This window comes from Camelus ferus, chromosome 17, assembly GCF_009834535.1.
Source record: "Camelus ferus isolate YT-003-E chromosome 17, BCGSAC_Cfer_1.0, whole genome shotgun sequence".
In the NCBI taxonomy this organism is placed as follows: domain Eukaryota; kingdom Metazoa; phylum Chordata; class Mammalia; order Artiodactyla; family Camelidae; genus Camelus; species Camelus ferus.
Window position 1 is genome coordinate 3,536,230 of NC_045712.1, and position 14,233 is coordinate 3,550,462.

General features: G+C 37.4%; 1 protein-coding gene across 2 annotated transcripts in view; it reads right to left on the reverse strand.

Annotated features, from left to right (window-relative positions):
* CNTN4 (contactin 4) overlaps positions 1-14,233 on the reverse strand; it is an 813,748-nt gene that overhangs the window by 524,130 nt on the left and 275,385 nt on the right. The gene's annotated exons all lie outside the window — the stretch shown is intronic.

Genomic DNA, 14,233 nt, shown 5'->3' on the forward strand with positions numbered 1-14,233 from the left:
CTGAAAATTTCAGTGTTTGTGTGTGAGTGTGTGTGTGTGATGTCCATATATATCTCAGCCACAAGAGTTGAAGACACTATATTTTGCAGTTATAAATAAGTCCCATGAAGCTCTGAGATAACAAAGGATTCCTTTGCAATGCCTTGTGTCCAAATTCACAGCATCAGAGGCCAACAGAAAGTGATTTCTAGAAAAATTCAATAAGGTAATAAAAAGCTTAGGAAACACTTAAGAGTAAATGCTAAAATGACACGTTGTCCCCTACACAGAAACGCTGCTCGCTGCCTCATCAGATTAGAAAGGTCACACTCCAGGACTTTGGTCGCGTGTTACCTCCTCTGAGTTTTTTATCTCCAATGCCACCCACCACCCTTTCCTTCACATTTACCTGGAGCCCTCTGCTTATACCATTGATGGTGCTTCACACATTTTCTTCCTCTGTTCACTGTGAGAAATTACAAACTAAAGATCATATTTATTTTAAATCAGTGAATCGGTCTGAACTGAGCTTCTGCCTGCCTCATAATATGTATACATTCAACAAAATGTTGGTTGACTAAATGACTGTTGAAATATTCAGCTGAAAACACTGGCCAAAGGATGAAGTAATAATTGGCTCCTGCTCCCGCTCTCTCAAGGCAATTCAATTCAATTCTAACTAATTTAATTCAACTTCACTCAATAGGCATTTAGGAAGGGTCTAGCCTTTGCCTGTAATAGAGATATAAATGGTTTTTTGACCTGCATTATCTCTTCGACTGCCTTAACGCTTTACTTTGCCAATAAAGGCACAGTTTACGTTGACAACCAGGAATTAATTACAGTGGGCTGGAAATCATAGCAGTGATCCAAGTTTTCTGGGAGCAAAACAAGAATAAATAGATAAAAAATGTGTTCTCCAGAATTCTGTAGATTGTACATAAGCATATATTTATGTACCAGTCTTTTAAGTAACCTACTAGTCTTTCTTTAGTGGTCTTGAAAGAGAAACAATTATTGAATGTCATGAATTAACTTTTCTCCTATAGATCTAGAATAGTATCAGAACAGCAGGAGTACTCCTTGGGAGAAATGAGAAAACAGTCATTCAAATTATTTCCTGTGTTTTAGTGGTTTTGTGTCTAACCCCTAAAAAGACAGGCTGCCATTGTCTCTATTAGAGATTGCATGCAGATATATATGGATGTAGTTTTTCATAACTTATTTCACTGAATTAGTAATTAATTAAAGGAACTAGTGGTTTTTAGCAGTATACACAACCATGGGATTAAGGCAGGGGATTCACTTTAGTATTGAGCTCTTTGATTTGAATCATTTAGATAACTGGCTTAACTCTCCATATGACCCCTCTTGGACAATCCCTGAAACAGATTCCAGGAGACATTAACTGTTGAAAAAGGCTCTTCCTAGAGATGGTTTAGGAGAGGGTCCTTCTCCTTTGTCTCAGGATTTAACAGAGCTCCACACAAAACAATGACTGTTCTAATGTTCCCAACTGGTAAGATTCCTTGAGTATAAAGAGGGCTTTCTGTTAGGAGACAGAAGGCAGAAATTACATAGAAGTAAACAGGAATGGTGCTTCAAATGAATTTAGCATCACCTTTGTGGAGGAAAAGGATGGTAAGTCTTTGAGTCAATCACTAAATTGGCTTCAAGGAGGGGAAAAAACCTTGTGTAGTGATGGAGAACTTCAGTTGTTCAGACCTTCACTACAAAGTATATTCAACAAGGAGATGATTTGATTAGATCACTGTTAGAATTCCTGCCACAGCTAAGATTCAACGATTGCAAGATAAAGAGAGCCAGGCTGGGTAATTACAAAACAGACTGCCATCTTCCACTGTCTCAATAAAAGTTGTGCTTTTAGTAGTTCCAGGTAGTGCTTCCTCCCAGGAAACGCACACACCTGGGGCTGGCATCCCAGTTCAATTGCACCTTGTTTCTGGCCCTTGAAAATGTCAAATTCTTCCCGAGCTCAAGACTTTTACACATCCCTCTCCCTTCATTCTCTCCATAACTGACTTTATCTAACACTAAGTCTCAGCTTTGTGCCACCACTTCATGAAGACTTCCCCTGAATATACCAAGTAGACCTTCTCTACCCCAATAATTTCATCCACAGCATAAATCTCTATCTGTGACTTATTAAGTATGTGTCTTTTTTCTTCCCAATAGAATATAAGCTTATAGGGTGAGAGCCATATTTCCTTCTCCCAACGACTGGGATACACAAGGTGCTCCATATATATTTTATTGGATACAGAATGCAAGAGCCTATGGATGGAGAGAGGAAAGGAAAGAGTTCAGATGACATTTGGGAATGGCCTGGGGAATGACAGATGCTCAGTTACTCAAATAATGCCCCCAAAAATGAGCAGAAGCTCAACTGGATGAGGTCTCAGAAGTGCATCAGAAATGAGCACACGAAGATGCACTGGCTTCAATAATACCTGGCTCATTGCTTGTGCAGTGAGAGTTACTGCCTGATTTTTCTGGATGGTTTGCCATTTGCAAAGCATTACAGATTAAGTATAGCCAACCAGGTAGACTGGATAATCTTGCCTATTTCTTAAGAGATACTCTATTCTATACTCTACATGTTTACTCACCTAACTCTTTCTTTAGTGTTTTCACTGTTTTGACTTCATAAATAGCCTCCTCGCTTAGCTAAGCCTGATTCAGGCTTCAGATGTTGGTGCAAAAATGCCCTCCTCAGGAAACCTTCACTGACCACATAATTATAACCATTTCTAAGTCCCTGTACTTTCCCTCCATAATAATAAATGTGTATGTGTATATATTTATATGCATTTTTTTATTTCTTTAAAAGTTTTTTTTAACATTTTTTATTGAGTTATAATCATTTCACAATGTTCTGTCAAATTCCAGTGTAGAGCACAATTTTTCAGTTATACATGAACATATATATATTCACTATCACATTTTTTTTCTCTGTGAGCTACCATTAGATTTTGTATCTATTTCCCTGTGCTATATAGTATAATCTTGTTTATCTATTCTACATTCTGGAGATCAAGCCTTTGTCAGTTTCATTTGCAAAAATTTTCTCCCATTCCGTGTATGTATTTTTAAAGTAAATTTTTATATCCCTGAGCTCAAGGCCAATGTGCCTCTTTGTTCTCCACTATATTCCCATTAACTATAGGGACTTGTACACAGAATGAGTACCATAAACAGTTGTTGACTGGATTAACTGGGTAATCATGACTCATTTCACTGTTTCATGGATTTTCTTCATTAAAAAAAAAATCAATTTGAAACAATTACACAAAATTCAGTTTCACGCATGATTTTTGTAAAATAAAGTAGAGATGTTTGTATCAGAATCCCATTTTCAATGTTCCACATCCCATTTTCCTCCACAGAGAAAGAGAATTCACTTTCAACACATATTTTCTGCATCTACATACATATAAAGAAATGGACATACTTTTCTTTCTATTTGTTAAACAAAGAGTATCATCATGCGCATATTATTCTACACATTTCTTTTCTCATAGATTTGCATATCCCTTCTTATCAGCACATACTGACCTGCCTTATAATTTTAATAGGTTTATCTTTACCACTGTTGGTGGGGACCGTAACTTTTAGAACTCTTCCCCTATATACAGACACTTCTACCATTTCTAATTTTCACGTATGACCCAGGTGCAACTAATACCCCTTAATACACTTATTATTATACACATGTTTAATGTTTTTGGATGACAGAATCTTAGATCAAACACCCACCCTTGCCCCCATGTGAGTGTTTTCTTTTTTTCCTAAAGGTGCATCACATCCTGGATGGAATGCCCATTTTACTCCACAAGATTATCAAAGTTTGAAAGTTGGATATGCGAAGATCTTGGCATCATGATTCAATTCTAATTTTCATCAGCAACTTGGAAAACTCACAAGTTGTTTAGATGAGTCTGTATCATAATTTGAGCACATCTGTCTTGTTCAGCTAACTTGTACCCCAGGGTGATGTAAAAAAAGCTCAACCAGAAGAAATACAAACGTTGAAATAAAAACACACGTAGAATAAAGCAAATGTGCACAGCCCTTTCCAAAACCTGATTAGGATTGTCTCCTGACACAACCACTATGAGTAAATCATTTCTAAACATAATGCACCCCTTGATCAGGCAAACTAACTGAACAGATTTTTTAAATTTGCACCCCATAATAACTGAATAGCCAACAAAAATATCACTCATAAATATGGTGTATTCCAATGATAAGAACCTAAATTATTCCTTCTATGAGATTTTTGACAGGATGCCAAAATCAAATGGTAAGAAAAATATTAAGTGTTTTTCTCACTCTAATGTAGGAAGGACAATAAATCTGGCACCAACTGACCAGTGTACTCAACACAATTTATGAACAGTCAAACTACCCAGTAGGAAGTTTTATAATAGAAAGAATATTTTTAAAAGAAGAAAAAAAAAAAGACTTTTGGTACAGATAAAGCAGCAAAAAACCCCTGAAATATCCATGGAGCAATCTAATGACTATCAAAGTCACTAGAACTTCAGTTTTAAGTAGTCGAATACTGGATTTATATCAGCAAAACCAGAACAAATTTTTAATTAACATTTCTCTTTTGCAGAAAAATCAAAGGTACATTTTAGCCACATTTGTTTGTTTGTTTTTGGCAAACAGTATTCCACGGAGGCAGTTTGGAGGAAAGGAAAGTTTCTACAGCACCTCTCAGAAATCAGAGCGAGTGTTTGAATGAGCATGATCAATGTTCATTAAGTGAGCTAAACTGACAGGTACACAAAGTGGCACCACATGGTTGTGCATCTGAGCTTTCTATAATGAATAAATGGAGCGTGTGATCCCCAAGGCAGCTGCACCAGCCATAACTTTGTATTTGACACTTGACTGCCCTTAGGAGTCTGTTTGTCAAAAATCGTCCATTTGGAAAAAGCAAAAAAAAAAAGTAAAGAAAGGCAAAAACTTGTGAGGCTTTCTAGAGGGCGGTTACACACAAGCTTCTCGAGAACATCACTTTAGGAGTCAGACTGTTCTGCCATGAATCAATTATTTATTTTATTGGTTATCAGCTTATTACTGTTAGAGTTCATTCAAAGTTCATTCCACTAGAAATAATGGCATCACCTTACATGCTAAAATCCAAAGCTCCTGTGAAAAGGTGGGCAATGCTGCTTTCCCACTTTGGCATAGGAATTCAGATTTGGCACCAGAGATGCAGGACAGGTTGGGGACAGGGATAAAAGATACTTAGCTCCTGGACAACACAGCACTCACTAATTTGCATGAAATCTTCTATCTCATGACCTGATGGTTCCTCTACCTCTACAAATGATCAAGCATCCCTTTGAAACCATGTCACTGTCAGACACTAGGGAAAAAAAAAAGATAGGATGTTAACAGATCTTTCTCTACATCAAATAATCTCCACACCGTGACAATAAGATGAAGCCATCCGTCCAAAAATCCTGAATTGTTATGAGAATGTACAGAAGCTCATGAAATGCTCAAATAATTCCTGCATCTCATTTCAAATCAGAAATACCAACCATTTATAGGGAATAAACAACAGGCAGTGGAAACCAACTTGCAGAACAATAGCTTTAGCTTGTAAGGGCTTGATCCAAATCTTTGATTACCTTCCTGATCCTGTCTCTCAGGAACCCAAATAGTGTTCATTATTATGACATTAAGAATCTGTCATTGAGAAGATGTTTTTGTTTTTTAGGGACAATGAAGAAGACAACATTTGTTTGGAGGTGAAAGAAGGAACCTTGGCTCCCATCAAATTCAGATCGCCCACTTTATAAAAAGGCACAGAATTACAGAACAGAAACCCAAGGCCCTGTTGTCACTGTTTCTACCCTGGTGAGGCCCAGAGCAGGGAGCACTTGGAGTCGGGGGTGGGCGCTCAGGATCAAGGGCAGAGAAGCTCAATGGATACACAAATGGGCCTAAAAATCTGGTCTGCATTCCTCCATTTTTTGTTCCCCTGGACAGTGTTCCTCATGTGCAATACCCCTCCCCACATTTGTGGAACTTTCTCTCTGGTGAGAGCCACCTGGTGACTGCCTTTGTAACCCACTGTCGGAGTACAGAAACGTTACGTTGCCCATAGCCGTTAGTTACAGAGGCCGCATTAGACAGTGGCTAGAAGCACAAAATCAAACACGTACACAGCGTTCACATGGCAAGTTTTATAAAGAACATCTCCAAGTCCAGCTGTGCTTTCGGCTTCTGGCTAAGCAAATTACATAATCTCTCTGTGACTAAGGTTTCTCATTGGTAAAATGAGAATAACAGCTCTATCTCAAAAAATGGCCATGACCAGTATGTCAGATCATGACTGTAAAATGCTTAGCATTTTGCCTAACCAAGTTAAGCGTTCCATACACAGTAGCTATATTGTAAATGAATTCAGTCTCTGCCCAATCTTCCATGTACAAACACTAAACTTCAGGGAGGACACGTGTCATTCAGCAGAATGCTCAATCAGAATGTGAAAAGGGGCTTCAAGTACCAATTGTCTGGTGCTGCCCATTACAGCACAATAGAAAAAGGAAATTAACATCAACATACAAAACCCTCTTAAAGACACCCTAAAGCTCACTCCCTACTGCCTCCTGACAGCAAGGCATTGATTGTTACAGGATGTCGATTATTAGGGTGATGGGACTGGAATGTGTAAAACTACCATGAAGTAAGGGCTGGTTCTAAAAACCCTTTCAGGATGGCTTGCTCTTGCCAGCTGGGTGTGGGATGTGTCTTAGTTTGGGTTCTTCCAGAATCTGACTCTGACACAAGTATTACAATAAAACAAGTTTATTTAGGAAGCGCAGGTAACGCAAGAAAGAAAGTGAGAACATTTTACAGAGGAGTAAAAACATCCAATAAATAATATTTTTGCAATACCCCTCCCCACTCACGTCTGTGGAAGTTTCTCTCTGCTTTCACCACAGCTAATATTGTGCAAATATTGCAGGGTTATCCTGCCTGAGGGGCAAGGGAGCTAGGGTACTTACCCAACATCATTCGAGAGTCACTAGTGGAGGGGCTACTTCCAGGGGATGTTAGTTCTCAGCATTTAAAGCTCGGTTGATACATAGGGGCAGTGCCATTTCCCAGAGTTCCAGGAAAAGAGACCTTAGGAAAAGGGCTGTAGGCAATAGCGGTTGGAAGTCCTCAGGAACATAATTAAGGATCTCAGGCAAACAGACAGGGTGCTGACAGCACCAGATACAGGAGGTCAACATGTCTACTTATACCATTTGGTGCATCAGCAACAAATCCCAGCTAATTCCCTCAGACTCCACATGCCAGATTATCTTCCAGACATCATGTTGTCCAGTGACCATGACTTTCAGCAGAATCAATACCTCAGAACTATTCAACCTTTAACTAAAAATTAAAGTCACCAAGTGCAATCATTAGAAACAGTCAATGTTTTGAAACCATAAAGAAAATATTTGAGCTGATGTGTGGGCTTATGTCTGTGTATATGTGTGAGGGAAAGTGGAATAAGTAGATCCCAGAAATCACTCTCTTTTGGATACACATGATTACTCCTTTAAAGATCCGGCAAAGTCATTTAATACAAGAAGGCGTTTGCTTATCCATAAGTTTCCTTAACATATCCTTTGCTCCTCATCATCTTCTGTATGACAATTTATTATGCTTGTTAGTAGAAGTTTTAAAAATTGCTTCAAAAGTACATTTCAGATTTAGTCACACCATGTTATTTGACATAAAAGTGCTTTATCTTTTAGTTGCAGACTTTTCTATCTACTATGTTATATTATGGCATCCATATTACATTTCCCTAAAATGCCAGCATTTTTTGAATCATTGAGCTGGAAGGGACTTAAGAAGTTCAGTTTATTCTGTCTCCTAACTGGAAACAAGTAAGTGCTGGATATATCCTGAACACATGAGGATCTCTGGAAACACCATTACCCCCATCACTTTCTTTATTTCCTTGTAGGACATTCCAAATTCCTTTTAAACTCTATTTATCCCCAAAAATTATAATACCTTCACAAAGTTAAAAATTTTAAGATACAGAGAGCTGTAGTAGAGTAAAATGTAGATGATAATCTTTCAAGCTTTTCAGCCAATGGGAATTTTGGGTACATAATTCATGTCAGGAGGTTATTTGTTAAATGACTGATTACTGTAATAATGCAATATTAACTATTATTCAAAGCAGCTTATTTGTTCCATTATTGGGCAATTCAATTTGCAGAAACTCCTTTTAAAATTTGAACCATATTGGCTATTTAATGTCTACCTATTAATCCTAGTCCTGAATCCTAGAACAAGCTTAAATCTATTTTTACCACAAAATCTTGAAAAAAAGTCTTTTATCTCTCTGGGCCTCGGTGACCTTGTCCTGCAGTAAGAGTCACACTTTTTTTTACCCTATACATCTAAGGCTTCTTCCTGCCTCCTGAAATTCTCTAAACTCTGTGATACAAACATCATGCACTTTAAATTACTCCTTTCCTTCACAATGCAAGCCAACACTGATTAAAAGAGATATTGATTACGTTCCTCAATTCAACGTTCCAGAAATCATTTTATGTGTTATTTCTTCTTAATATAGTACATCCTGCCCTCTACATAGCAGAAATGCTGAATGACTTCCTCTTGCTGAAACCCCTTATGTGCATTACAAAAGTGGCATCATTTCCCCGATTCTTTATTTCAGCTTCATCAATAGTTATTAGACACATAAATGCAATTGCCAAATTATAGCTTTATGCTGATACTGGGCCATGTTAAATAGCGTGTAACAGGACAGGAAGTAAACGTTTGCTACTGGGGGAAATTCTATTGTACCTAATGGTTTAGCAGCAATTTTAGCACTCGGGCTGTAAGCAGTTTGATGTTGTGAACTGCGTATCTTAGTTAGCATTTGTAAATACTCTCAATATATTATTTTCAAGAGGTTGTTCTAATCTCTTTTTATTAGTTCGTTTTTTTTTTACAATCACTCCCCGAGGGGTCTCTTGGCAAGTAATTAATATGAGGGATGAGAGAAGAGCAGCAGTTCACAGCCTTGCTCAAAACCCCAGGGGGAGAGTGAAACAGTTCAGGGCAAACTCAGTACTTCTGAATCCAAAGCTTGACTCAGACCATGGATTGAGGTTTCTGTTTTTGAAACCAACTCAAAATGTTGTTGTTAATGTCCTTGGGTTGGTTCACGAGGCAGTAGATAGTGTATTCAATTGAAGGAACTGGATTCTACTCCTGAATGTGCCACCAACTGTCTCTCTGACTAAGAACCAAACAACCACAGGACTGAAATAGCCCTGAGAGGACCACCCACCGCACCACTCCTCCCAGGGGACTTATCCTTACACATTTGCTAACTTACATTTGCTTTAACACTAAAAAGAGAGGAGAAGAGGAGAAATAGAGAATACGCTTTATGGAAACCAAATGCACCTCTGTCTGGTCCAGGGCATATAGATACCCCAACGGAGTGGGCAACAGGACACCTCATAGGTAGCTGGAGCCTTTATAACCTGTCTGCCAGCCCTCCGCTGAGAAGGGTACTGATAAACTGTGTGACTTTGGATAAAAGCAGCAACTCTGAAGCAGGAATAAGTCAGGACACCAGAAACCCCTTGATTCATTTACAGCACAAGTTTACACAGGCTTTTGAGAATCAACAGTAGCAAGTAGAAACTCAAATGAGGACGCACTAGAGTCCACAAATGTAAAGCCCACAGAGGGTGCACACCAGCCCTGCTGCCGGCAGCCCCTAACTTTGATACATTAATACTCTCATCTGTTAATGCAAAGATGGCTCAACTATCATTCAAGGGCATTTATGGGCAACAGATATTTCACCCATGCCATACAAAGCAGATGTTCCTACTACCTCCATTTTAAAGATGCAAACTCTCAAGGCTACATGAAGCTAAATGAAGTCAATTTCCCCAAGGCCACAACATCAGTACATGGCGGAGCCAGAATAGAAGGCGACATAATCCAGAAACTCGAATCTTAATGATCCTATTCTCTTTGGAGGATTCAGGTGGTCCATGTTAGGAATGACCTCATGAGGGAATCAGAGTCTAACCTACAAAGTCCTCTTTTATTATATAAAATCATTATCTGCTTGGTATATTTTTAATTTCTCTCTCCACTAGAATGTTCACTCTGTAAGGACAGGACACTGCATGTAACCTAATGCTTATCTCATAGCCGTTGAGTGACTAAATAATTCTCAACTCCAGTTCACCTTCTGTTTGGAATCCACCCAGTAGTTAAGAGCATCATAGTAATATGAACATAGGTTATAAAGTGGGTTCTTAAGCTTCCAGAGTTGGTAGTGAAGGAGAATGTGGTGAAATCCAGACCTCTAATGAGACAAGGCCAACGTGAATTAAAGAAAGCATTCAAAGAGGAGGTGAAAATAAGCTAGGCCAACAGTAACCACATATGAATGAAGAATCAGAGATTTGAGAAGCTTATGAAATTCATAGCCATGTTATTAGTACAAGGATGAAAAAGAAAAAAGCAAAGAAATTTAGTCTAGGGGACCATCAAAGCAAAACACTGGTTAGACAGAAAAGTACAGCCAGCAAAATTTACCTCCCTTCTTATTCTTACTATGGGACTAAAACTAATGTGACGTGTTTAATCCATTTCTTCTTTCTTATAAAATGACCCATCATATTCTTGTCCTTGCACATGTTATGAGTTTATAAAAGTGCCTAACAATTTCCTACACCTAGTTAAGCCCAATGAAACTCTGTGCTATTACAAAGCTGATCCATGAACTGCAGCTCTATAAAATTCATATAGATTTCCAGGAGGTTGGGCAATTATGGTTCTTTCATTCAGAGAGCAAGAGTTTGATGTGGGCAAAACATTATGGGGCCTTTACAAGCCAACACAATCAATACTTTTACAAAATGCGGTTGCTCCTGGACGGGTCATTCATGCTGAGAAGCATACGGACAGAGGCTACAAAACTACAGAAGAACACACTTAACACCATGGTGTATGAGTAGGTGGCCCTCTTTTAAGTCAACAGAGAAGTCAGAATAGCTCACCTACAGGATACAAACAGGGCTGCTCTTAAGTCAGTTACCAATACAGAAAGTGATTAAACCTACACTTGCATTATACTTATTATATTAGAAATAAAGGTTTGGATGAGACCTGCTTCCTAATGCTGGGATACCTGAAGAGTTTTCCAACCAAATTCACTCAACACGTATCTTTTTCCTCTTGTTATGTGTTTTTCTTTTAAGGTACAAATAGATGATTGTTGGTTTTAGATAAGATCCTTGAACCTATATTCCTAAATCTAACCCATTCCAAGTGTTCTTTGTTGTGCTATTTTGGGCAGGTCTTATTAAGGTAATGATGGCTTTATAAAAATAATTTTTTTAAGATTTCCTTCTTTCTTCATACTCCAGCAAAAACTAAATTTAGAAAATCTGTTTTTTGAAGGTGTAGGCATGACAATTTCTTGGAAAGTAGTTTTTGAAAAACGTCACTGATTTCTTTTATAAGTTACTGGTTTGTTTAGGTTTTCTTTTTAAGTCCACTATGAGAATACTCCTAATCATATAAATAATGTATAATCACTATAAAAATGACACAATTCCATAGAAATGTTTTAACCATTTGAATTCTCACCCAATAATATTTTAGTGAAAATCATTATATGTATTTTTAAATGCACATAGGCCATTTGTGTACCATATCCCTTTATAGTAGCCTTTGTATTTCACTGCCCTTTTAAAATCTTACAAGCTTGTTTCATTCACTGAGAAATATTTATGTGAGACATAAGTGCAAGGTCCTATGCTAACTGATAAAGGAGAAACCAATTAACACCTAAAATGTGCTCCCCAAAGAAGTTACATTCTCATGGTTGGGATGAAATGTCTATGTAAATAATGTAAGTACCATCTCTGGTAACTGAAAGGCATGGACCTTTGGCACCCATCAACCATCTTATATTGGTAGAAAAATCTGAAATCCCACAATCAGGAAGGTCTTACCATCTTCCAGCCATATCTCCATGCCATCCACCCTTCATATGCTGGAGGTACTGTCCCTAGCGCTCACAGTGAGAGGGAGACTGAGGTCTCTGTCATCCTTTCCACCCAATTAGCAGCACCAATACAGATCCTGGATGCCAACGTAGGGATTAGGCAGAACACTGAGCTGTCAGCACTAAAAATGTGAAATTTTTGACTAAAAAAAAAATCCACAACTGTGGCTGCCAATAGTAGGTACTTAGAAACAGCAATTTAATTTAATATTTATAGATTCAGGGCTTTATACATAAATCTTTATAGAAACATATTTAAAATTTTATTTTTAAAAGATAAAGACTTAAGATGACACACCTGTATGTTCAACAAGTTTGATGTTTATCTTGTTTTTTCACACCTAAAGCATTCTCCTAATATAAGAAGGCTTGGTGTTTCAAAGGGTGAAATGTGAGTTTTCTTTTGTTATTCTTAGAGTAATGTTCTGGATGCTGAAAGGAAGCAGTTGAAATGATTCAATCAAGACCACTGTTGAAGTAATTTAAACTGGAGTGGCTCATTATTTGTAGTCAAGAAGCAATTTCTCTACAGTTGTTATCATTCACTTTGGCTCAGCTAAAGTAGAGATACAAGAGCCAGAGTGAAGGAAAATACTTAGCCTTTCGGCAACTTCAGTTACAGAAAATAGTCAATCGGTTAATTCACATACTACAATTTTACTATGTGAATGTATATAGGATCATACGGAATCTTGTACATATTTTGAATAAAATGACTTGCCTATGTGGAACAAATGAAGTAAGAGCTAACATTTAGTTTCTTATCTACTCTGAAGGTATAGTCTAACTTAATCATCACAACTTTATGATGTAGGTTCCAATATCATCGTTATTACAAATGAATAAAGTAAGAGCCGGTGAATTTTAGTAAATTGCTTCAAGTCACTCAACAGCAAGCAGGATATCGAGGCTTCAAACTCACCTTAATTCTAAAGCTTTCTATCTTAACTACTATGCAATTCTGCCTTGTCTTAAATTACAAGTGTATACTTATGATGCATAAATGCAGTGAAAAAAATCTATTACCAAGGTATCATAATTCTTTAATAATTCAGTTAAACAGAGTCAAATATTGCTTTATAGTGATGAGATAGTTCAGTGTTCTCATTATAACACAAAAGGCCTGTGGCTCAGGCGTTGCAGCAATGGAGTGCCATTTCTGGACACTAAAAACAAATATATAATTATAGATATATTTTACATCTTTATTTATATACATAAAGAGAGAAATGAGTATTATGCCAATCTAGAGTAAAAATGAATAAAATGTGTAATATTAAAAATATAATACACGAATAATAATATGAAAATTCAAAATAAGGGTAAATGCATAAATTAATATGGAAAGAGAAGACTAAGAACGGAATGATCCAGTGCATGTAATGAAAACATCGGGGTGTGGAGATGAGGAGAGGTCTACGGAGGAGGAACACAGATGTCGGGAAAGCACTGTCTGTGGAGGGTCTCGGATGAACTGCACTGAGTGAGTATTTACTAAACGCTGATGCTCTCTCTAAACTTGAATACATGAAAAAATGCAAGATGTCCTCCATACTTGAACAGGTCAATTACTCTGAAGTCAAAGTTCTTTGAATGCCAGAGAAAACACTATCCTCCCACCTCGGTTCACTAAGAATGGTCTCTTAAATCTTAGAGTCTCAGAAGAGCCCATGGACTTGATTCTTTCATAGCTTAGAGACTTACATTTTTATGCTGATTCAAAAATGGTTACTTGCTTCATGCTGCAAAGAAGACTAGAAGCAGAAAATCAGGAGTAGTATGGAGGCATAGTATGGAGCAGAGAGTTGGGTTAAGATAAGGATATATGGTAGAAGCCTGAGCAGAAAGCAGTGGAGTATTAAGACAGCACCATGCAATAATCAGTTTGCAATTGATTCATAAAGATGATCATATACTCAGCTGGGAAGATATAAAAGTGTGTAGTATACTTTAGAGATTTTTTTCTGATATAAAATAATTTTAAACAGTTCTGATACTTGAAAAGGGGATTCTTTTTTTAATCTGTATGTATGTAGTTATTGAAGTATAGTCAGTTTACAATGCTGTGTCAATTTCTAGTGTACAGAACAATGCTTCAGTCATACATGAACATACATGTATTCTTTTTCATTATTGAATACAGTT